This window comes from Schistocerca americana, chromosome 10, assembly GCF_021461395.2.
Source record: "Schistocerca americana isolate TAMUIC-IGC-003095 chromosome 10, iqSchAmer2.1, whole genome shotgun sequence".
Taxonomy (NCBI): domain Eukaryota; kingdom Metazoa; phylum Arthropoda; class Insecta; order Orthoptera; family Acrididae; genus Schistocerca; species Schistocerca americana.
Genome location: NC_060128.1, coordinates 160,406,915 through 160,431,977, shown reverse-complemented (window position 1 = coordinate 160,431,977; position 25,063 = coordinate 160,406,915). Strand labels below are relative to the sequence as shown.

Sequence of the window (25,063 nt, the reverse complement as noted above, 5' to 3'; positions counted from 1 at the left end):
TGTTACGACCCGTGGCTCCGCCCTTCATTAGATCCCTGCGAAACCCTACACTTCAGCAGGATAATGCACGACCGCAGTTGCAGGTCCTGTACGGGCCTTTCTGGATACAGAAAATGTTCGACTGCTGCCCTGGCCAGCACATTCTCCACATCTCTCACCAATTCAAAACGTCTGGTCAATGGTGGCAAAGCAACTGGCTCGTCACAATACGCCAGTCACTACTCTTGACGATCTGTGGTATCGTGTTGAAGCTGCATGGGCAGCTGTACCTGTACAAGCCATCCAAGCTCTGTTTGACTCAATGCCCAGGCGTATCAAGACCGTTATTACGGCCAGAGGAGGTTGCTTTGGGTACTGATTTCTCAGGATCTGTGCACCCAAATTGCGTGAAAATGTAATCACATGTCAGTTCTAGTAAAATATGTGGTGCCACCGCCAGACACCACACTTGCTAGGTGGTAGCCTTTAAATCGGCCGCGGTCGGTTAGTATACGTCGGACCCGCGTGTCGCCACTATCAGTGATTGCAGACCGAGCGCCGCCACACGGCAGGTCTAGAGAGACTTACTAGCACTCGCCCCAGTTGTAGAACCGACTTTGCTAGCGATGGTTCACTGACAAAATACGCTCTCATTTGCCGAGACGATAGTTAGCATAGATTTCAGCTACGTCATTTGCTACGACCTAGCAAGGCGATATTACCAGTTACTATTGATACTGAGTCATGTACAGTCAAGAGCGACGCTCATCATTAATGGATTAGAGTTAAGTATTCCACCAGCTACGTCCGTTTTTCTAAAGTCTAATTTCCTTGTCCTGTTCCAGACCTCACGCCAGCGTGCGTGAGCTTAAACGCGTGCTTTTCTGTTTCCTCTAATAATACGGTGTTGGCTCTCCTGCCAACCCACAACAAAATATATTTGTCCAATCAATACCTGTTTATCATTTCTTCTTGGTGTAGCAATTTTAATGGCCAGTAGTGTAACATTTGCGTTGTTTGAAAGTAAGCACGCCGCTTGATGCGTGGAAAATGGGACGTAATTGCGAAATTGAAATACTAGGACTGTACCTAAAATAAAACGTCATGGGACACCATTTGCTAGTTCGCCACAAGACACTAATCTCCCTTTCAATATTCATAGTAATTTTTTTGCTTTGTTTTTGTTAATGACGACTCTAAACCAGTTGTCAGTAACATGGTTAATTCATCCAGACCTAAGCTTTCCTCAAGCTGTTCTATTTCTGGTGAGACAGCGCAGTGGGGCGCTCGATGTTGCTGTTAAAGCGGAAGACCTTTTGGGGTAGTGGGAAGTGTCTCGCCTCCGTGAATACTGTCCACCCCCAGTTCGCCTCGCCCACTCGCGGGGCAACGATCGATAGCCAGCTGTGTGAGTCGCCGCGTGACATAATCGATTATTCCGGTCGGCGAGCCCACAGGTGGGTGGCGTGCGGGTGTCGGCTTGTAGCGGCGGCCCGGCGTACACGCCGGCACGGGGCTCTCGCCAATAGTAGGCGGCGGGTGATTAGAGCACGTGTGCAGAACTGTCTGTGGTTCGTGGTGGAGAGTGCTTCCTACCGATATAAGAGCAACCGGAAAATTACCCAATCTGTCACAGGGACTATAAGGGGTACTTCGGTTGGAAAGAGTAAATACACCGACTGAAAAGAAGATGCCCGCATCTCGTCGTCGTGCGGTAGCGTTCTCGCCTCCCACGCCCTGGTTCCTGGGTTCGATTCCCGGTGGGGTCAGGGATTTTCTCTGCCTCGTGATGGCTGGGTGTTGTGTGGTGTCCTTAGGTTAATTAGGTTTAAGTAGTTCTAAGTTCTAGGGGAATGATGACCATAGATGTTAAGTCCCATAGTACTCAGAGCCATTTGAACCATTTTTGAAAAGAATATCGCGACATCAAGAAGGAGTTGAGCAACGTAAACAAAATTTGGTAGGCGTGTTTCTACACCTGAAACGTGATGCCTATTCCAATTTTGCACCTTTAGAATTACAGTGGTGCTAGTAGCGCCACGGTGAGGATGCAAATCAGATTTGCATTAAATACACGACGCAACGGTTGTGAACGGCAGTTTTCTTTAAGATTGGACCTGGTTTGTTGATGTGAGGCACGAGTAAAGTGACAAAGACGCCATTATCAATGACCCGTGAATTTACTTTCAAAAACTTTTCTTAAGAATTTATTTACTAGCGATTCATCAAGAACATTGAAGGATACTCAGTATTGTAGAACACTCAGTATAATGTCGTTTATTGAAAACCGAACTACACTTCTCGAACAATCACTATACACACACCCGAAAACAAATAACTTGAAGACGACCATTCATCAGGAGCGTCGGTGAGGTCCGTCGGAGCTGGTCCTAGCTCGGCAAGGAACTGGCTGTACTGCTGCTGCTGCGCTGGCTTTATAAAGCCGGCGGAGTACTCCAATTTTCCCTGTACCTGTGAGGCGACCTTTGCAGAAAAAGGTTCGCATTAGTCTCTAGCAAGTTCTGTTTGTTTTGAAGAATTGGTTTCCTCTTGGTTGCCGCTGCAAGTGCTTGTGTATGTCATATGGGTCACAGGGGTGTCTTGAGTGTAGTCTGCCGGGCAGGGGTCGTCTGTGTTGGACTTAACAAACATTAACACATTTAATCACACTATGTGAGCGTGGAGTAGTTGGCAGTGGGTAACTGATGAAAACAAATAAAATTTCTTTCAACAAATGGAAATGTTATTCCTAAAAGCCTTTTTGCAAATCTGCAACACACAAGATTACTTTAAACCAAAATTTTTTTAACAAAAACACTAATATTAAAAGATTATCCTGCCGCCGAAGCTGCAACTTAAAAAAAAAAACTCTCACGGTGGAAGGGTGGCAACTTTATATACTAAAATAACCATTTAAATAAAAACCCATGAAATGCAGTCTTACAGAAAATATACAAGGTAGGCCAAACATGCTCTACATTACACACATACCGCCTCTCAAGATGATAGGCAAGATAAAAACATATTTCAGGAATTCGGCCGTTACAATTCCAGCAATACATTCGTTAACACCGAATCCGACAAACATGACAGAGGCAGCTATTTACGTACGGCAGATTGACAGGGGGATTACCGAACAACCCGAACCGCAGGTTGCTCTAACCCACCCCTGCTCCACAAGGGAAAAACGGAACAATTCATAAATAACCGCCTTCCCGCGGGTGGCCAAACGGAGAGGAGTGGTGGGACGACCCCAAAACAAAGCGGTTGGTGACCTTACCAAGAAAACAAGTAGAATTTAACAAGTAAATGAAACAACATATCTCCAGTCACTTAACTTCTAATAAACTGCGATTTCTGGCAAAGACCTGGCGCAGCACCCCCAAAAACTTTCCCGAACCGTCCGCTGTCAGCCGCTTCAACGGACGCAGGAAGGCGCGCCGATCTCCCGTCTCACGGCGTCGCAGCTCGCGCCGGCCAGACCGATGTCGTGGGTTGACTCCTGTTGCTCTCGTGTCGGCCGCGAAGCGACTACCCCTCGCCGTATGGAACGGCCCACCGGACAGACGTGGTGACCGCACCATGCGCCGACGCTCAAGACGGACAAGTCATCTTGTGTCGCAGTGCGCGACCGACCGCCAATGACCATTGCCTGAACAAACTCGAGCAGACTGGCGGCCTAACACATACTAGCACTCCGGACGAGAGACTGCCCCACACTGACCCGGCTGACCAACTGACCGACTGGCGAGCTCATAGAGCCCCTTAAATGCACATGAACAGGCAATCTTTCCAGTTTCCTACCAAAGGGAACACCAAATGTGCGATTGCCACAGCGGCGCCACCGCCAGAAACGAAGGGCGACTGCTTCACACAACGCGCTGCGGCGAGCAGTTCAAAACAGCAATTTTTTTTCCACGGCTCAGTCAATATCTCACTGAATTTCAACAAGATCGTGTAATAGCGCTAAGGGAAGCCGGATGTTCCTTCTGTGATACTTGACAGGAATGTAGTCACTGTACATGGCTGCCTGCAGCGGTGGCCACGGGAACATACGGTCGTAAGAAGACCGGACTCCGGAAGGCCATGTGACACTACCGAGAAGGAAGGCCACCGTGTTGGCCGTATGGCTCTGTTACATCGCACTGCATCTGCAGCAGCAATTTGAGCTGCACTTGGCACCACACTAACACAACGAACTGTTACAAATCTGTCACTTCAACTCCGAACCAGACGCCGTGTAGCGTGAATTCCACTATGATTTTAGACTTGGTGCTGAACAAGATAGATTGCACTCCAGCCACCGTTTTTAATGCAACATTTTCTGCCGTTTTATCGAGCACCAAGCCTATGTAGCTGTTTTTACGGATGGGTCGAAACAGGAGGATTCTGTTGGTTGCTCTGCTGTTTTTCCAGATCGTGTCCTCAAGGTCCGACTGCCTCAAGCATTTTCTGTCTTTGATGCAGAGTTGTCTGCGATCTTGCAGTCACTGGAGCAGATGAGATGCTCTTCCCGTCCTAAATTTCTTGTCTGCTCCGATTCACTAAGTGCCCTTCACTCATTGCAGCGTTTGTATCCAGCAGATAAAATAGTTCAGAACATCTAGGATATCCTCCTCCAACTACAACGACTGGGGAAGGAGGTGGTTTGCGGCTGGGTTCCAGGGTACGTCGGCATTGCTGGGAACGAAAGGGCAGATCTCGCAGCCGAGGAGGCGTGTCTCGATCCGCAAGTATTTCAGTGTGCCATCCCACTGCACGCACTCACCTTGCTATTGAGCTCATGCGTCGGTGGGAGGATGAGTGGCTGGAAATGACTGACAATAAGCTCCGTTTAGTCAAGCCCACTACGCGTCTGTGGTGTACCGGGTGATCAAAAAGTCAGTATAAATTTGAAAACTGAATAAATCACGGAATATTGTAGACAGAGAGGTACATATTGTAACACATACTTGGAATGTCATGGGGTTTTATAAGAACCAAAAAAATACAGAAGTTCAAAAAATGTCCGACAGATGGCACTTCATCTGATCAGTATAGCAATAATTAGCATAACAAAGTAAGACAAAGCAAAGATGGTGTTTTTTACAGTAAATGCTCAATATGTCCACCATCATTCCTCAACAATAGCTGTAGTCGAGGAATAATATTGTGAACAGCACTGTAAAGCACGTCCGGAGTTTATGGTGAGGCTTTGGCGTCGGATGTTGTCTTTCAACATCCCTAGAGATGTCGGTCGATCACGATACACTTGCGACTTGACGTAACCCGAAAGCCAGTAATCGAACGGACTGATGTCTGGGGACCTGGGAGGCCTAGCTTGACGGAAGTGGCGGCTGAGCACACGATCATCACCAAACGACGCGCGCAAGAGATCTTTCACGTTTGAAGCAATATGGATGGGGTGGAGGGCCATCCTGCAAAAACATCGTACGTTCCAGCAGGTGTTTATCAACCAGGTTGGGGATGATGCGATTCTGTAACATATCGGCGTACCTCTCATTCGTCACGGTAGCAGTTACAAAACCAGAATCACGCATTTCCTCGAAGAAAAAAGGGCCGATAACGATAGATGTGGTAAATCCAACCCTTACCGCGACTTTCGTGGAATGGAGTCCCCACGATAGTTCTAGGAATTTCGGTAGCCCAAATTCTGCAGTTGTGGACGTTGACAGACCCTCGGAGCGTGAAATGAGCTTCGTCGGTCCACAACGCGTTACTCAACCAATCGTCATCTTCCGCCATCTTTTGACACGCCCACACTGCAAGTGCCCTCCGCTTCACTAAATCGCCAGGTAACAGTTCGTGATGCCGATGGATTTTGTATGGATAGCATTTGTCAACGGACCTTTACCCGTTCGAATCCCCTTCCTATGGCGATTGGATCGTCACGCTGAACTAGCACATTCTCCGTTTTGATAATACAGCTCCACTAAAAGATACTTTTCAGGTAACGTCAACATGCTGCGACTGCTGGCGCATCTGATTCTGTCATTACAGGTCCTTTTATACACGATTGTCATGCGCAGTCACTGTCGTTTTGCTGTCCAGCTCCATCTGTCGGACATTTTGTGAAATTCGTTTTTGTTTGCTTCCAATAAAACCCCATGTCATTCTAAGCATGTGAGTCAATTTTTAGCTCTCTATCTACATTATTTCGTGGTTTATTACGTTTTCAAATTTGTACTGACTTTTTGATCACCCGGTACTTCTTTCCAGCCCCGTAGACGAGACGAGGTTCTCCTGACTCGTCTTCCGACAGGCCACAGTCCTATCGCGCATGGCTTCCTGCTCGGGCGAGAGGCCCCTCCAATGTGTAGTGTTTGTGGCGTCCAGGTCACACAGTGTGCTTCATTTTATTGGATTGCGCTTTATTTTCTGACCAGCGGGCCGCGGCTGACTTGCCAATGCATCTGCCATCTCTTTTAGGAAATACTCAAACGAATGTGGTTAAAGTTTAAAAATTCAGTGACTTTTCTAATGTTTTTACCAAGATTTTAGGGAAAGAGTCTTAATTTGTTCACAAGACTAGCTCGCCCATATTTTACGTAAGTGGCCAGCCGGTGAAAATTTCCTGTGGCATTTTCTTATACAGCATTTTGCATCTTTTCCCGCTTTCTTTGCGTGTATGCTTCCATTTTACTAAATTTGTCCACATTCGTTTCTTTTAATGTGTGCCAGGGCGCTGATGACCTCGACGTTGAGCGCCCGTAAGCCCCAACACACACACACACACACACACACACACACACAAACCACGGCCATTTCGACGTCAGTGGTGTCAAGCGAGATCTCATCGGACGGCAAAGCGGAGGTCTGTTGTATTTTATAATGAAAGCTGTTTCTGCCTCGGTGCCAGTGAAGGCCGTGTGATGGGTTACGAGGAACCCAGCCGAGGGCTGTAACCAACCTGCGTGTTTACTAGACACGCTGGATCTACACTTGGAGTTATGCTCTGAGGTACGATTTCGTATGACACCAGGAGCACCCTGACTATAAATTTGTACATCAACCCGCTGATTCGACCTGTTGTGCTGCCATTCAAAAACAACAATCTAAGACATGTTTTCCAACAGGATAACTCTCGCACGCATGCCGATGTTGTAACTCAAAATGCTCTACAGAGTGTGCAGGTGTTGTCTTGGCCTGCTCAATCACCAAGTCTATCCCCATCCGACCACATATGGGACGTGGTTGGACAACTACTCCAACGTCATCCACTAACAGCGGTAACCGCCCCGTGTATTGACGGATGAAGTGCAACAGGCGCAGAACTCCATTCCACAAACTGACACCCGACACCTGTACAACGCAATGTAAGCACGTTTGTATGTTTGCATTCAACACTCTTTGGTTACACCAGTTGTTAATGTACCAGCATTTAACACACACTACTGGCCATTAAAATTGCTACACCACGAACATGACGTGCTACAGACGCGAAATTAAAACGACAGTAAGATCATGCTGTGATACGCAAATGATTAGTTTTTCAGAGTATTCACACAAGGTTGGCGCCGGTGGCGACACCTACAACGTGCTGACATGAGGAAAGTTTCCAAACGATTTCTCATACACATACAGCAGTTTACTGGCGTTGCCTGGTGAAACGTTGTTGTGATGCCTCGTGTAAGGAGGAGAATGCGTACCGTCACGTTTCCGACTTTGATAAAGGTCGGATTGTAGACTATCGCGATTGCGATTTATCGCATCGCGACACTGCTGCTCGCGTTGGTCGAGATCCAGTGACTGTTAGCGGAATATGGAATCGGTGGGTTCAGGAGGGTAATACTGAACGTCGTGCTGGATCACAACGGCCTCGTATCACTAGCAGTCGAGACGACAGGCATCTTATCCGCATGACCATAACGGATCGTGCAGCCACGTCTCGATCCCTGAGTCAACAGACAGGGACGTTTGTTAGACAACAACCATCTGCATGAACAGTTAGACGACGTTTGCAGCGGCATGGACCATCAGCTAGGAGACCATGGCTGCGGTTACCCATTACGCTGCATCACACACAGGAGCGCCTGCGATGGTATACGCAACGACGAACCTGGGTGCACGAATGGCAAAACGTCATTTTTTCGGATGAATACTGGCGTATAACTCGGTGTGATGGTATGGGGTGCCATTCGTTACACGTCTCGGTCACCTCTTGTTCGCATTGACGGCACTTTGAACAGTGGACGTTATATTTCAGATGTGTTACGACCTGTGGCTCTACGCTTCATTCGATCCCTGCGAAACCCTACGTTTCAACAGGATAATGTACGACTGCACGCTGCAGGTCCTGTACGGGCCTTTCTGGATACAGAAAATGTTCGACTGCAGCCCTGGCCAGCACATTCTCCAGATCTCTCACCAATTGAAAAAGTCTGGTCATTGGTGGCAGAGCAACTGGCTCGTCACAATACGCCAGTCACTACTCTTGATGGACTGTGGTATCGTGTTGAAGCTGCATGGGCAGCTGTACCTGTACACGCCATCCAAGTTCTGTTTGTCTCAATGCCCAGACATATTAGGGCCGTTATTATGGCCAGAGGTGGTTGTTCTGGGTACTGATTTCTCAGGATCTATGCACCCAAATTGCGTGCAAATGTAATCACATGTCAGTTCTAGTATAATACATTTGTCCAATGAATAAACGTTTATCATGAGCATTTCTACTTGGTGTAGCAATTTTAATTCCCAGTAGTGTACTTATTGTTTTACATAAATCAGTACTGATTCTGTAATTTCCTTGTGTTTGAGCACTGAATATGGCTATTTATAGCCGAAAGCTGGATATGCAAGAATAATAAAAAGCAATGGGTTTTCGGCTCACTGCTGTGTTCCTATCCATCCTTGTAAAGGCTGATGCCGTTAACACAAGCCGAACACACTGCGATTGTCCAGATATCAGGAGGGAGGAGCACCAAAGGCACACAGAGAGATCAATCAATACCCTGACTCTCTCACAGGCAAATCTAAACATGTTTCCAATGTATACAAATAATCTAGGAGACAATCTGCCCAGCCCTCGCAGATCGCTTGCAAATGATGATGTTATCTGACTGTCTAGCAATCAGAAGATGCAAATACCAGTAAACAGGAAAGTTACATCATAATAAAAATAAAAATTGTCTTGAAGCTCGTCTTTATAAAATATTGTTACACACCAATTAGAAAACTGTCCAGCAGCTGAAAATCTAGTGCATTTGCTCGAACCATAGTGATTAAGCAATCTAGTAAATAATTTATATAAAAAAAGTTCATAAAGATTACTTTTATGAAGATAGTTAATATCATAGTAAAATACTACATATCAACATGATAAGATTAATTTAAGTAGGTGCGTTTAATAAAAACATACTAATGTCCACTACTGATGTAAATTCAAACTACATAATGCACACTGACGCTGAAGATCTTTTTGTAAACAACAGCCTCAGTTTCATTCCGCCGATACACAAGTAAACTCATATGGTGACACCTGCTACTACAAGTTTGCCCGATTACAATCAAATCAAATGATTTGTACACTAAATGGATTATTGCCACCGAATAAGGTTGTTTTTTAGCTATTGTATTATATAAATCAGTTGTGATTTTGTATTTCCTTGTATTTGAGCACTGAAGATGGTTATTTATAGCTGAATCCTGGATATGCAACAACAAGAAAACACCAATGGGATTGCCACTGATTACTGTGTTTGTATCCTTCTTTATACTACTCTATGGCCGCTTTGCACAACAGGTCCTAATGGAATCAAAGTTAGTTATCTGATTTCACGTCACCTGTAAGGAAGGAACATCAAACACAACTCGAGAATGAGGAAGCTATCCTGAAATAAAATATCCATTCTTTTCCTCGTTAATTTTTTGTTTCATATTCACATGACTCATATAACAATTACGAGTTACATCCAAGTTGACGGCTCTAAATGGACACCATGTTTGTAAAATGGCCACTCAGATTTTATAATTTCTCTCATCTAATTCTGCTTGTCTTTCAATTTCTATTTTCCACCTGTTTTTTTCTTTTTTGTTTTTGTTTTAGAAGGTGGTTTGACACCTATGGACCAATATATATCCTAAGATATCTTGCGAGAAATGCTTGATTAGTGCCCCGTTGTGGCATGTGATACGCTGTAGATCCAGCATTACATGGTCCGAATAGAAAAATGAGACTATATTTTCGGTTCAGACAGAGGATGATAACTATCACTAACTACGACCAGTACGAACTTTGTGTATGCGAGAAACCACCGACATAGTTGTCACGTACGTAGCAAGCCATCGGTCATCGATGCATGAAATATGTAAGGACCTCATACATGATGGAAGGTATGAAACATGAACTAGACTCATTTCCAAATGTCCTAACACCGTGGACGAGAACTAATATAAATACACTGAAGAGCCATTGAAACTGGACACCTGCTCAAGATGGCGTCGGACACCAGCGAGCACGCAGAAGTGAAGCAACAGGACGTGGCATGGACTCGATTAATGTCTGAAGTAGTGCTGGACGGAACTGACACTATGAATCCTGCAGGGCTGTCCATAAATCCGTAAGTTTACGAGGGGATGGAGATCTCTTCTGAACACCACGTTGCAAGACATCCCAGATACGCTCAATAATGTTCATGTCTGGGGAGGTTGGTGGCCAGCGGAAGTGTTTAAACTCAGAAGAGTGTTCCTGGAGCCAATCTGTAGCAATCCTGGCCGTGTGGGGTGTCGCATTGTCCAGCTGGAATTGCCCAAGTTGGTCGACATATACAATGGATGCAGGTGATCAGACAAGATGCTTACGTACGTGTCATCTGTCAGAGTCGTATCTAGACGTATCAGGAGTCCCATATCTCTCCACGACCCACACCAATACAGAGCCTGCATCAGCTTGAACAGTCCATGAATTCACGAGGCTAACTCCATATCCGTACACGTCCATCCGCTAGATACAATTTGAAACAAGATTTGTCCGACCAGGCACATGTTTCCAGACAACAACAATCCAATGTCGGTGTTGGTGGGCCCAGGCGAGGCGCAAAGCTTTCTGTCATGCAATCATCAAGGGTACACGAGTTGGCCTTCGGCTCCAAAAGTCCATATCGACGATGTTTCGTTGAATGGTTCGCATGCTGACACTTGTTGATGGCCTAGCATTGTCATATGGAGCAATTTGCGGAAGGGTTGTACTTCAGTCTCGTTGAACGATCCTCTTCAGTCGTCGTTGAACTCGTTCTTGGAGGATCTCTTTCCGGCCGCAGCAATGTCGGAGATATGATGTTTTACTGGATTCCTGATATTCACGGTACACTCGTGAAATGGTCAAACGGGAAAATCCTCACTTCATCGCTACCTCGAAGATGCTGTGTCCCATCACTCGTGCGCCGACTGTACCGCCACGTTCATCTTGATAAACAGCCATTTTAGCAGCAGTAACCGATCTAACGATTGCGCAGACACTTTTTATCTTATACAAGTGTTGCCGACCGCAGCGCCGTATTCTGCCTGTTTAAATATCTCTGTATTTAAATACGCTTGGCTGTACCAGTTTATTTGGCGCTTTGATGTAAATTTCAGGGAGTAACGAATTACTCAGCTTGAACAAACCGTAGCATCACAAATAATTTCCGCAACAATCTGGATTTCTGAGTACACGTTTCAAACTGTCTTAGAAAACAATTCTGAATAGCATAGTACAGAATGAATACTGCTTACAGACAACAAGTAGTGAAAAGCCGAGACTACAATTAATCATCTAGAGCACATCAGAGGAGTAGCAACATGCACGTTCTCAGCAGACGCAAATATTGCCATTTTCTGGCTAATGGGCGTTCATTAACGCAGAAAGCGTGTGGGGCAGATGGAGGGGATAACACGGATCCGCTTCCCTGGCCGGAGCGAGGTAATTAAATGAAACGGCTGTTCTGTTCGCACCACACACGAGTTCGGTTAGCTGTCTCACTCTGGCAGCTCCGCATATCGACAACGTCAAACGGTGCACAATCGACACTATGCAGCGCTGCACACGTGCCGCAAATTGAATTAGACAGTTTAGTGCTCAACCAGATTAAACACCATGTAGAGCAGTGGTAGTCAAGCTGGGCCCTACAGCCGATTCCGTGCGTTCTGGCTTTCTTGCCGGGTGGTAGTAGCGGCTTTAAAAATACACTAACGGCCAAAAAATTGCTACACCTCGAAGATGACGTGCTACAGACGCGAAATTTAACCGACAGGAAGAGGATGCTGTGATATGCAAATGATTAGCTTTTCAGAGCATTCACACAAGGTTGGCGCCAGTGGCGACACCTACAGCGTGCTGACATGAGGAAAGTTTCCAACCGATTTCTCATACACAAACCGCAGTTGACCGACGTTGCCTGGTGAAACGTTGTTGTCATGCCTTGTGTAAGGAGGATAAATGCGTACCATCACGTTTGCGACTTTCATAAAGGTCGAATTGTAGCTTATCGCGTTTGTGTTTATCGTATCGCGACATTGCTGCTCGCGTTGGTCGAGATCCAATGACTGTTAGCAGAATATGGAATCGGTGGGTTCAGGAGGGAGGGGAGGGGGGGGGGGGGAAATACGAATCGCCGTGCTGGATCCCAATGGACTCGTATCGCTAGCAGTCGAGATGACAGGCATCTTATCCGCATGGCTGTAACGGATCGTGCAGCAACGTCTCGATCCCTGAGTCAACAGATGGGGACGTTTGCAAGACAACAACCATCTACACGAACAGTTCGACGATGTTTGCAGCAGCATGTACTATCAGCTCGGAGACCATGGCTGCGGTTACCCTTCACGCTGCATCACAGACAGGAGCGCCTGCGATGGTGTACTCAACGACGAACCTGAGTGCACGAATGGCAAAACGCCATTTTTTCGGATGAATCCAGGTTCTGTTTACAGCATCATAATGGTCGCATCTGTGTTTGGCGACATCGCGGTGAACGCACATTGGAAGCGTGTATTCGTCATCGCCATACTGGCGTATCACCCAGAGTGATGGTATGGGGTGCCATTGGTTGCACGTCTCGGTCACCTCTTGTTCGCATTGACGGCACTTTGAACAGTGGACGTTACATTTGCGATGTGTTACGACCCGTGGCTCTAACCTTCATTCGATCCCTGCGAAACCCTACATTTCAGCAGGATAATGCACGACCGCATGTTGCAGGTCCTGTACGGGCCTTTCTGGATACAGAAAATATTCGACTGCTGCCCTGCCCAGCACATTCTCCAGATCTCTCACCAACTGAAAACGTCTGGTCAATGGTGGCCGAGCAACTGGCTCGTCACAATACGCCAGTCACTACTCTTGATGGACTGTGGTATCGTGTTGAAGCTGCATGGGCAGCTGTACCTGTACACGCCATTCAAGCTCTGTTTGACCCAATGCTCAGGCGTATCAAGGCCGTTATTGCGGGCAGAGGTAGTTGTTCTGGGTACTGATTTCTCAGAATCTATGCACCCAAATTGCGTGAAAATGTAATCACATGTCAGTTCTGGTATAATATATTTGTCCAATGAGTACCCGTTTATCATCTGCATTTCTTCTTGGTGCAATAATTTTAATTTTGACATAATGTATTTGGAACCTAATTGTTACTATTATGTGCTTTAACTAGTTGCATTTCTGATTCATAAACTGTGTAAGTTATAATTACTTTCCTACTTTAAAAATCAACATTTTAAGTTAAACTTGCTTTTATACTTCATAAATCGAGTGTGTTGAAGTGGCTGTGAGCACTACGGGACTTAACTTCTGAGGTCATCAGTCCCCTAGAACTTAGAACTACTTAAACCTAACTAACCTAAGGACATCACACACATCCATGCCTGAGGCAGGATTCGAACCTGCGACCGTAGCGGTCGCGCGGTTCCAGACTGTAGCGGCTAGAACCGCTCGGCCACTCCGGCCGGCAAATCGAGTTTGTAAGGTACTTTTCTACTTTGTAAATCAACGTTATTGAGAAAGCAATGGATGGCTAGAAAATTTTAGTAACCGATGAAAAAGAAGCGGTTGGTAAAAATGGTTGACTGCCCCTTACGTAGAGGGTACACATAACAATTGTGTCACATAATTAATCAGGGCTAACTATGTAAGTAAAACAAACCGTTAACAGAGAAAATACCACAGTAGCCTTCTTGATGCAGTTGCAGGAATAAGCCTGAAAATTGTGAACATCCACACATAGACCATGCCAACGGCCTTTGCGCAGTGGTAACACCGGTTCCTGTCAGATCACCTAAGTTAAGCGCTGTCGGGCTTGGTTAGTACTTGGATGGGTGACCATCTGGTTCAGCCGAGTGCTGTTGGCAAGCAGGGTGTGCTCAGCCCTTGTGAGGCCAATTGAGGAGCTACTCGATTGAGAAGTAGCGGCATCGGTCACGAAAACTAAGAACGGTCGGGAGAGCGGTGTGCTGACCACATGCCCCTCTGTATCCACATCCGGTGACGCCTTTCGACAGAGGACACGGAGGCCGGTCGGTAACCTTGGGCTTTCAGGGCATCTTCGGAGACTGCATGTTTATTTATGTCATACTAGATTACAAGTTAGTGTAATATTAAGTAATATTAAACAAATAAATTACTATTTAACAAGTGGTATAATTTCCATAGCAAATAAATGTTCCAGTTACATTAAGACCACCGCCTATGGTCGAGGTCGGCAACGGCCTTGCCGTAGTGAATACACTAGATCCAGTGAAATCACCGTATTTAAGCGCTGTCGAACGTGGCTGGCACTTGGATGGGTGACCATCCAGCCGCCATGCGCTGTTGCCATTTTTCGGGGTGCACTCAGCCTCGTGATGTCAATTGAGGAGCTACTCGACTGAATAGTAGCGGCTCCGGTCAAAGAAAACAGCCATAACGACCGGGAGAGCGGTGTGCTGACCACATGCCCCTACAATCTGCATCCTCAACTGAGGATGACACGGCGGGCGGATGGTCCCGATGGGCCACTTGTGGCCTGAAGACGTTTTTTTCTATGGTCGAGGTCAATGTGCAATAACGGTTCGCAGACGGTAGGATAGCAATGGAGAGCATGTAAAGCATGATGGGGAGACGCGGATAACAGTCCAGTTGTTGCCGCAATACAAAAATGGCGTAATTTGTCTCTCGTCCCTACCGCATACCCACTGCCTTTCGGGCCAAGGGTAGAAGCGTCTCTCAGATGGCTACGTTTCTAAACCGTTGTCGTGCCGCAGTGGTTAAAGTACCAGGCGATCAAAAAGTCAGTATAAATTTGAAAACTGACTAAATTACGGAATAATGTAGATAGAGAGGTACAAATTGACACACATACTTGGAATGACATGGGGTTTTGTTAGAACCAAAAAAATACAAAAGTTCAAAAAATTTCCAACAGATGGCCCTTTATCTGATCAGAATAGCAATAATTAGCATAACAAAGTAAGACAAAGCAAAGATGATGTTCTTTACAGGAAATGCTCAATACGTCCACCATCATTCCTCAACAATAGCTGTAGTCGAAGAATAATGTTGTGAACAGCACTGTAAAGCATATCCAGAGTTATGGTGAGGCATTGGCGTCGGATATTGTCTTTCAGCATCCCTAGAGATGTCGGTCGATGACGATACACTTGCGACTTCAGGTAATTCCAAACCCAATAATTGCACGGACTGAGGTCTGGGGACCTCTGAGGCCAAGCATGACGAAAGTGGCGGCTGAGCACACGATCATCACCAAACGACGCGCGCAAGAGATCTTTCACGCGTCTAGCAATATGGGGTGGTTCCAATAAAACCCCACGTCATTCCAAGTATGTGCGTCAATTTTTACCTCTGTATCTACATTATTCTGTGGTTTATTAAGTTATCAAATTTATACTGACTTTTTGATCACCCGGTTTACTGTGCGTAGCGAAATGGTGCTATCAGAAACCGGCGCCGAGGCCACTGTGGTACACCATGGGCCATAGGTATCAGCGGTGAATAATGGCTGCAGTGACGTGTCCGGGCGAACAGACGTGGAACTGTTGAGCAACTGACCGCCCACATAAACCATGGGACTACCAACAGCGTCTCTTCAACGACTGTTGAGCGAAGATTATTGCTGTGTAAGGATCCCTGCATCAGGCACTTGGTTCATGCACCCATGCCGACTGCTGTTCATAGGGCGCTGCAGGCTGCAATTTGCACTTCAGTATCTCAACTGGACATCCACTGAGTGGCGACAGGTGGCCTGTTCAAGATGATCCATGTTCCATGTACCGTTGGACAGCTGGCTGTTGGCGTGTAGAGCGTGAATTGTCTGAGAGCAAACGCCCTGCAACCAGGAGGGAGCTTCCAGAATGAGATTTTCTGCAGCGGAGTGGGTGCTGATATGAAACTTCCTGGCAGATTAAAACTGTGTGCTGGACCGAGACTCGAACTTTGGACCTTTGCCCTTCGCGGGCAAGTGCTCTACCAACTGAGTTACCCAAGCACGACTCACGCCCCGTCATCACAGCTTTACTTCCGCCAGTACCTCGTCTCCTATCGTCCATGCTTCACAGAAGCTCTCCTGCGATCCTTGCAGAACGAACACTCCTGGACGAAAGGATAAAAGGATATTGTGGAGACATGGCTAGTTCTGCAAGGTTCGCAGGAGAGCTTCTGTGAAGTTTTCAAGGTAGGAGACAAGGTACTGGCGTAATTGAAGCTGTGAGGACGGTTCGTGAGTCGTACTTGCGTAGCTCACTTGATAGAGCACTTGTCCGCGAAAGGCAAAGGTCCCGAGTTCGAGTCTCGGTCCGGCACGCAGTTTCAATCTGCCAGGAAGTTTCAGCAGGGTGTTCTATTGTACGGGGCATTCTCTGGGTGATTCCATCTTTCTCGAAGGCGAAATGGATTCACATAAGTATACATCTATCATTGGAAACCATCTCTCCCCGCCGGCCGGTGTGGCCGTGCTGTTCTAGGCGCTTCAGTCTGGAACCGCGTGACCGCTACGGTCGCAGGTTCGAATCCTGCCTCGGGCATGGATGTATGTGATGTCCTTAGGTTAGTTAGGTTTAAGTAGTTCTAAGTTCTAGGGGACTGATGGCCATGGATGTTGGGTCTCATGGTGCTCAGAGCCATTTGAACCATCTCTCCCCAAATATACAGCTTATTTTTGCTCGACATGATGACATCTACCAGCACGACAATGCAACATGTCACACAGCTCGGGATACACGTACGTCGTTCGAAGAGCATCAGGATGAGGTTACCGTACTTCCATGTCCACCAAACTCCCCGAAATTAAACGCAGTCGAGAATCTGTGGGTTCACCTTAATCGGTCTGCTCACGCCACGGATCTTGAACTGACCAACTTAGCGCAGCTGGCCATGTCGCTGGAGTCAGCATGGCTCACATCCTGTCGCTATCTTCCAGAGCACCAATGGCTCTCTCTCTTCACGTCACGGGCTGAAAAAGGTAGTTACTGTGGATTCTGACACGTGGCCGCATTAATGTGTCTGAACAGTGTATCCGTATGTTCACGAGATGAGAAGGAGAAAGATTATGTTATGCATTAGCCAGCGGTTTTGCATATTTTCAATTGAGCCGTCTCAGTTTACAACAATGATTTACGCCAGCCAGACTGACTGCCGTCTGGTAGCACTGAGCGCACGTGACAAGGTGGAGAAAGTGTATAAGTGGAGCAGACATTAATGCAGAACCATTTTAGCATCAATAGAGGTTGCAAATTGAGAAACCCACTGTCATAAGTGACTGTGACAAGGGACAGATTGTTGTGACCTACTGTGTGGAAACGATCACCTCAGAGACAGTATCACTATTGTGAGCATTTATTGCAGGCGGTTGAACGACAGCAGGACTGCGTGCAGGCGACAAGGTGTTGGACGACGATGTCTCATCGAAGAATACGAGTGTTGGAGACTGCCCTGCTCTGTAAAGCACGTTAAGCCTGCTGCAGGCGCAAAAGTTTCAGAGCAAACAGTTAGGGGCATTTTGTTGAATATGTCACTGTGCAGCAGACGATCTCTACGTGTTATCTTGCTGAGTGAATTACGATTGCAGTGGGCACGATATCAACGAGACTAGAACTTGTATCAACGGAATCGTGAGCATTGACATCACGTTTCCTGTTACACCAGGTCAATGGTCGTTTCCAGATGACCTGTGATCCAGAGTATTGAGTGTAGGCACTGTGACAGCTGCGGACTATGTGAACATTATTATGATCCGCCTGCACCCCTTCACGCTTGATATCTTCCTCGACAGCGATGGCATATTTCAGCAGGATAACAGTCCGAGTCACAAGGCCAGATTCGTGCTGTTGTGGCCTGAGGAGCATAATAGTGAACTAGTGTTGATCTCTTTGGCTGCAAATTCGTCTCATCTTAACACATATGGGACATTGTCAGCCACTGGTTCTGCTCTCACAACCAACTTATACGTACACTACTGCCCATTCAAATTGCTACACCAAGTAGAAATGCAGATGATAAACGGGTATTCATTGGACAATTATACTTGGACAATTATACTAGAACTGACATGTGATTACACTTTCACGCAATTTGGGTGCACAGATCCTGAGAAATCAGTACCCAGAACAACCACCTCTGGTCGTAATAACGGCCTTGGTACGCCTGAGCATTGAGTCAAACAGAGCTTGGATGGCGTGTACAGGTACAGCTGCCCATGCACCTTCAACACGATACCACAGTCCATCAAGAGTAGTGACTGGCGTATTGTGACGAGCCAGTTGCTCGGCCACCATTGACCAGACGTTTTCAGTTGGTGAGAGATCTGGAGAATATGCTGGCCAGAAAGGCCCGTACCAGTACCTGCAACATGCGGTAGTACATTATCCTGCTGATATGTACGGTTTCGCAGGGATCGAATGAAGGGTAGGGCAACGGGTAGTAACACATCTGAAATGTAACGTCCACTGTTTAAAGCGCCGTCAATGCGAACAAGAGGTGACCGAGACGTGTAATCAATGGCATTCCATACCACCATCCCAGGTGATACGCCAGTATGACGACGAATACACGCTTCCAATGTGCGTTCACAGCGATGTCGCCAAACACGGATGCAACCATCATGATGCTGTAAACAGAACCTGGATTCATCCGAATAAATGATATTTTGCCATTCGCGCACCCAGGTTCGTCGTCGAGTACACCATCGCAGGCGCTCCTGTCTGTGATGCAGCGTCAAGGGTAACCGCAACCATGGTCTCCGACCTGATAGTCCATGCTGCTGCAAACGTCGTCGAACTGTTCGTGCAGATGGTTGTTGTCTTGCAAACGTCCCCATCTGTTGACTTAGGGATCGAGACGTGGCTGCACGATCCGTTACAGCCATGCGGATAATATGTCTGTCATCTCCACTGCTAGTGATACGAGGCCGTTGGGATCCAGCACGGCACTTCGTATTACCCTCCTGAACCCACCGACTGCATATTCTGCTAACAGTCATTGGATATCGACCAACGAGAGCCGCAATGTCGCGAGACGATAAACCGCAATCGCGATAGGCTACAATCCGACCTTTATCAAAGTCGGAAACGTGATGGTATCCATTTCTCCCCCTTACACGAGTCATCACAACAACGTTTCACCAGGCAACGCTGGTCAACTGCTGTCAGCACATTGTAGGTGTCGCCACCGGAGTCAGCCTTGTGTGAATTCTCTGAAAAGCTAATCATTTGCATATCACAGTATCTTCTTCCTGTCAGTTAAATTTCGCGTCTGGAGCACGTCATCTTCGTGGTGTAGCAATGTTAATGGCCAGCAGTGTATTTCATGGGAGCTATATGACCTATTAAACAGACGGTCAAAATTTTTGGCTTATCCGGAAAAGCAATAATTTCTAAACGACATGATTTTAAAATATTCATGGATGACTATCAACCCAGATATGTATCTGATATTTCAGTATTAATCGTAGTTGACAATATTTACGAAATGTACAGGGTGTCCGACTCAAACCCAGGAAAAGAAACTGCAGTAAATACGGCAATGGAAAATGCACCACATTGTATAGCATTTCAAAGAATTTATTTACTTATCATCAGTACACATCTACATGTGAACCATTTGTGGCATGATGAATATGGAGTCTATATTCAATTTCTTGCCAACTTCTTCGTAACATTTCCCCTGTTATCGTTGCAGTCGCATTAGTGATACGATGTCGCAACGTAGGAATATCGGCCACTTTGGTCGCACACACGCCGTCCTTCACAAATCCCCTCATGAAGAAATCAAGCGGCGCAACGTCGGGTCAACGTGGTGGCCAGGCAATGGGTCCTCCGCGTCCGATCCAACGACTGGGAAATTTCCTATCCAGGAACTTGCCAGCAGCCGTTGACTAGTGCAGCAGAGCTCCATCTTGCTGAAAAATGATGTTGGGTTGCAAGTCTTGTATCTGAGCGTACACAAACTGCTCCAACATGTCCAGATACACTGACCCGTTCACTGTTTGTTCCGCAAAGAACGGTCCAACAATTCTGTCGTGTATTAGCCCGCACCGTAAGTTTAGCTTAGAGCTACACTCCTGGTAATGGAAAAAAGAACACATTGACACCGGTGTGTCAGAGACACCATACTTGCTCCGGACACTGCGAGAGGGCTGTACAAGCAATGATCACACGCACGGCACAGCGGACACACCAGGAACCGCGGTGTTGGCCGTCGAATGGCGCTAGCTGCGCAGCATTTGTGCACCGCCGCCGTCAGTGTCAGCCAGTTTGCCGTGGCATACGGAGCTCCATCGCAGTCTTTAACACTGGTAGCATGCCGCGACAGCGTGGACGTGAACCGTATGTGCAGTTGACGGACTTTGAGCGAGGGCGTATAGTGGGCATGCGGGAGGCCGGGTGGACGTACCACTGAATTGCTCAACACGTGGGACGTGAGGTCTCCACAGTACATCGATGTTGTCGCCAGTGGTCGGCGGAAGGTGCACGTGCCCGTCGACCTGGGACCGGACCGCAGCGACGCACGGATGCACGCCAGGACCGTAGGACCCTACGCAGTGCCGTAGGGGACCGCACCGCCACTTCCCAGCAAATTAGGGACACGCTTGCTCCTGGGGTATCGGTGAGGACCATTCGCAACCGTCTCCATGAAGCTGGGCTACGGTCCCGCACACCGTTAGGCCGTCTTCCGCTCACGCCCCAACATCGCGCAGCCCGCCTCCAGTGGTGTCGCGACAGGCGTGAATGGAGGGACGAATGGAGACGTGTCGTCTTCAGCGATGAGAGTCGCTTCTGCCTTGGTGCCAATGATGGTCGTATGCGTGTTTGGCGCCGTGCAGGTGAGCGCCACAATCAGGACTGCATACGACCGAGGCACACAGGGCCAACACCCGGCATCATGGTGTGGGGAGCGATCTCCTACACTGGCCGTACACCACTGGTGATCGTCGAGGGGACACTGAATAGTGCACGGTACATCCAAACCGTCATCGAACCCATCGTTCTACCATTCCTAGACCGGCAAGGGAACTTGCTGTTCCAACAGGACAATGCACGTCCGCATGTATCCCGTGCCACCCAGCGTGCTCTAGAAGGTGTAAGTCAACTACCCTGGCCAGCAAGATCTCCGGATCTGTCCCCCATTGACCATGTTTGGGACTGGATGAAGCGTCGTCTCACGCGGTCTGCACGTCCAGCACGAACGCTGGTCCAACTGAGGCGCCAGGTGGAAATGGCATGGCAAGCCGTTCCACAGGACTACATCCAGCATCTCTACGATCGTCTCCATGGGAGAATAGCAGCCTGCATTGCTGCGAAAGGTGGATATACACTGTACTAGTGCCGACATTGTGCATGCTCTGTTGCCTGTGTCTATGTGCCTGTGGTTCTGTCAGTGTGATCATGTGATGTATCTGACCCCAGGAATGTGTCAATAAAGTTTCCCCTTCCTGGGACAATGAATGCACGGTGTTCTTATTTCAATTTCCAGGAGTGTATCACGAACATGTTCTGTGACAACGTGTGGGTTTTGCGAACCCCAAACCCGAACATTATGCCTGTTAACACTTCGTGATAGATGAAAGGTTGCCTCATAAATAAACATCTTTCCAGGAAGCTGGGATCCATATCAATACGCTGCAGCAAATCTGCAGCAAACTGTTGTCAGCGTGATTTGTCGTTCGGCGTCAGATGTTGCAGAATTTCCACTTTTTAAGCACACATACGAAGACGCAGATGAACTACACGATGCAATGTTGATCGAGGTACATCAAGTTGCCTAGCAGCATGAATTGACTTATGTGGTCCTCTGAGAAACGTTTGTCTGATGTCCTCCACTGTGTCTTCTGGAACTCCGTAACATACACCGCCAGAAAGTTTCAGAACTCTTTCTGTTGACAGAAACTTCCTATACCATTCCCCAATTGTCTTCACATCAGGTGGATCACATTCATACAAACGACAATAATTTCTTTGCACAGTAAACGACGATTTTGTTTCTGCAAACAACACTACTGCTTGCGCGCACTGCTGTGGAGTCGCTATTTTCAGTTCATGCGACCATGCTGCACTCTGGCGACGATACTTGGCACTTCTGACGCGGGAATATAAATTCTTTGAGATGTTCTACAAAGTGTTGCATTTTTCATTGCATGTACTGTGGTTTTTCTCTCCTGGGTCCTTGAAATCAGGGAGGTTTGAGTGGGATACGCTGTACTTTTGAAAAGCCATATTGCTCTTGAGGCATTCAGTTGCCAAGGACGTGGTAGGCGAGCACCCTCGGTATGACACGCAGGAAACATGGGGCTAACGCAGAAATGATTCTTGAAAGACGCATGTTTTGTCGACGGCATTTGAAACTATGAAATGGATGTATGTGGTAAAAATGAATGAAACACTTGTGATACAGTTCTACAGAACTCTCCTCATTTTTCACAAATTCTAGATCAGTTTCGAACACTCGACCTGTTGGTAACTACTGCCTCAGAAGATGAGACGTCTGATCTCTATACCTTAAACTTTTACTTAATAAGAGTTGGTCGTGATCTATACGACACACTTTTAGAAAGTACACAAAACTTCCTTGAAATTATTCGTCCCTGTCCATATCGATCAAATGGCTCTGAGCACTATGGGACTTAACATCTATGGTCATCAGTCCCCTAGAACTTAGAACTACTTAAACCTAACTAACCTAAGGACATCACACAACACCCAGCCATCACGAGGCAGAGAAAATCCCCGACCCCGCCGGGAATCGAACCCGGGAACCCGGGCGTGGGAAGCGAGAACGCTACCGCACGACCACGAGATGCGGGCCCATATCGATCCATTTGGTTGTATTTGATCTATCGGCTATCCTGGTTCGAATTATCGTAATGGGTTTCTCTTTCACAAAATAGCTCCACTTCCTATTGCCAGAAACTTCCTATACCATTCCTTAATTGTCTTGGACCTCGTCGTATTCGTGGTGACGCGGTAGGTTAGCGGGGATAGTTTTCATGGATTAATCGTGCAAATCCACATATTACAACAGAGCTCATCTTATTAATTCATCAGCATCACTATTATCTTACATTCAGCGATCAGACTATTGCCTATTCTGAACTCAGAAACAAAATCATTCCCATCTTTTCTGAAGTCTTCCAGTATCTCTTTTCGCATACATTTAGTAGTACAAGATTTTTAGGTTAATCTACGAATTCTACGACTTGGCATTCTCATGAGGTGTAGTTGAATTTTAATTATAATTTTTAATTTGTTCATTCATGTTAAAATATTTAGTTCTGTTCTACTAGCTTCATTTCTAATCATATCCCTTCTGGAGCAGCACTTTGTCCTCCACAGGCAGCTGGTCCTTTTCTTTTTTTTTGTTTTTCTCGCCCCGACCACGAGCCTCCACCACTTTATGGAATTTCGAGGTGGTCTCTTCCTGTAGTTTGTGGCCTAATGTTCTGCTGCTGGATAGCTTGAAATGTCTGATTTTCTTTTTTCTTAATATCGGAGTCAAAAACAAACTTATATCACAGTGTAAGTAATTAGAGTGAACTGTTCTACATGTGAATTATTTAAAACAATTTTTGAACTAAGTGAATATTTTGCTGAGAACGCCATTATTTTTTCTGCATTGCTAGAAATTACTAACTTGTATTGCTTGTATTTTTCCTTCAGCTGGCATACTGATATCTGGAAGTCAATTTGGCAATTTTTTAGTTCAGCCTGCAATAAGTCAGTCTAAGCATGACGTTCAAATAACTCGAGTCTAGTAATTAACCTTATTTAAAAGATAATATTTTGATTACTATTAATTAACTAAACCATCGATAATGGTACAGTGATAATTCTCGTAGTACTTTGTGTGGATAAAACGAAAATTTCAGTTTCGTAATCTATTGACAAAATGCAGTCTTTTCATATACATAGCGTTGTGTTTGTATATTTTTAGCCCATCTATCCCCCTCTCTACCACGTTCAGTCAATAATTATGAATACGATTTGCCTGCGAGCACTGTAGTAACCGTGGCAGGCACATTTAAATCCAACCACCAACCACACGTACGTATGTGTCCCGCGGACTGCCACCCTTCCAAGGCGCCTGTAACTACGCCTACAGCTTACGTTGTAGTATCTGGTGGCGGTCAATCCTCTGGATGCAGTGTTGCTAGTGATATTATCACGATTTCTTGCTATTATTCCGCCAGACAGGTTTATAGGACGCTGTACAGTTGCTCGCCAGCCAGTCCACGTCATCAGTTCACAGCTACGGTCATTGGCGCCAGGAGCAAACCGCGCAAGTGATTCCACAATCAAACTTTTATTCGTCGAAGTGCAGTGCAGTGCACCAGCCTACAGCCCCAAATACCGCATCCAGACTGCAGAATCTTCCAGAGTCCTTCAACAATAAACTACGCCCACATGCGGACAGTGCTACCCGCTTGAGGGTGCACAGTGTACTCAAATCAGACACTACGTTAGTAGAGTTGTGGGGCTCTCATATTCAAGAAACTGTCACTGCTTTGGTCTCAACCCTCACCAAATGACGAAAAAAGTAGTGTTACTACGGTAACTGTTTGCTTTTGTACTTGCTCAAGAAACTGTGAAATAAAGTTCTATTGTCCTTTTGTCTATACAGGTACATCCG

The 25,063-nt window shown here is 46.6% G+C and overlaps 1 pseudogene; it reads left to right on the top strand.

Annotated features, from left to right (window-relative positions):
• Window positions 1-14,182: 14,182 nt before the first annotated feature.
• LOC124552772 lies at window positions 14,183-14,301 on the top strand (annotated as a pseudogene).
• The last annotated feature ends 10,762 nt before the right edge of the window (window positions 14,302-25,063 follow it).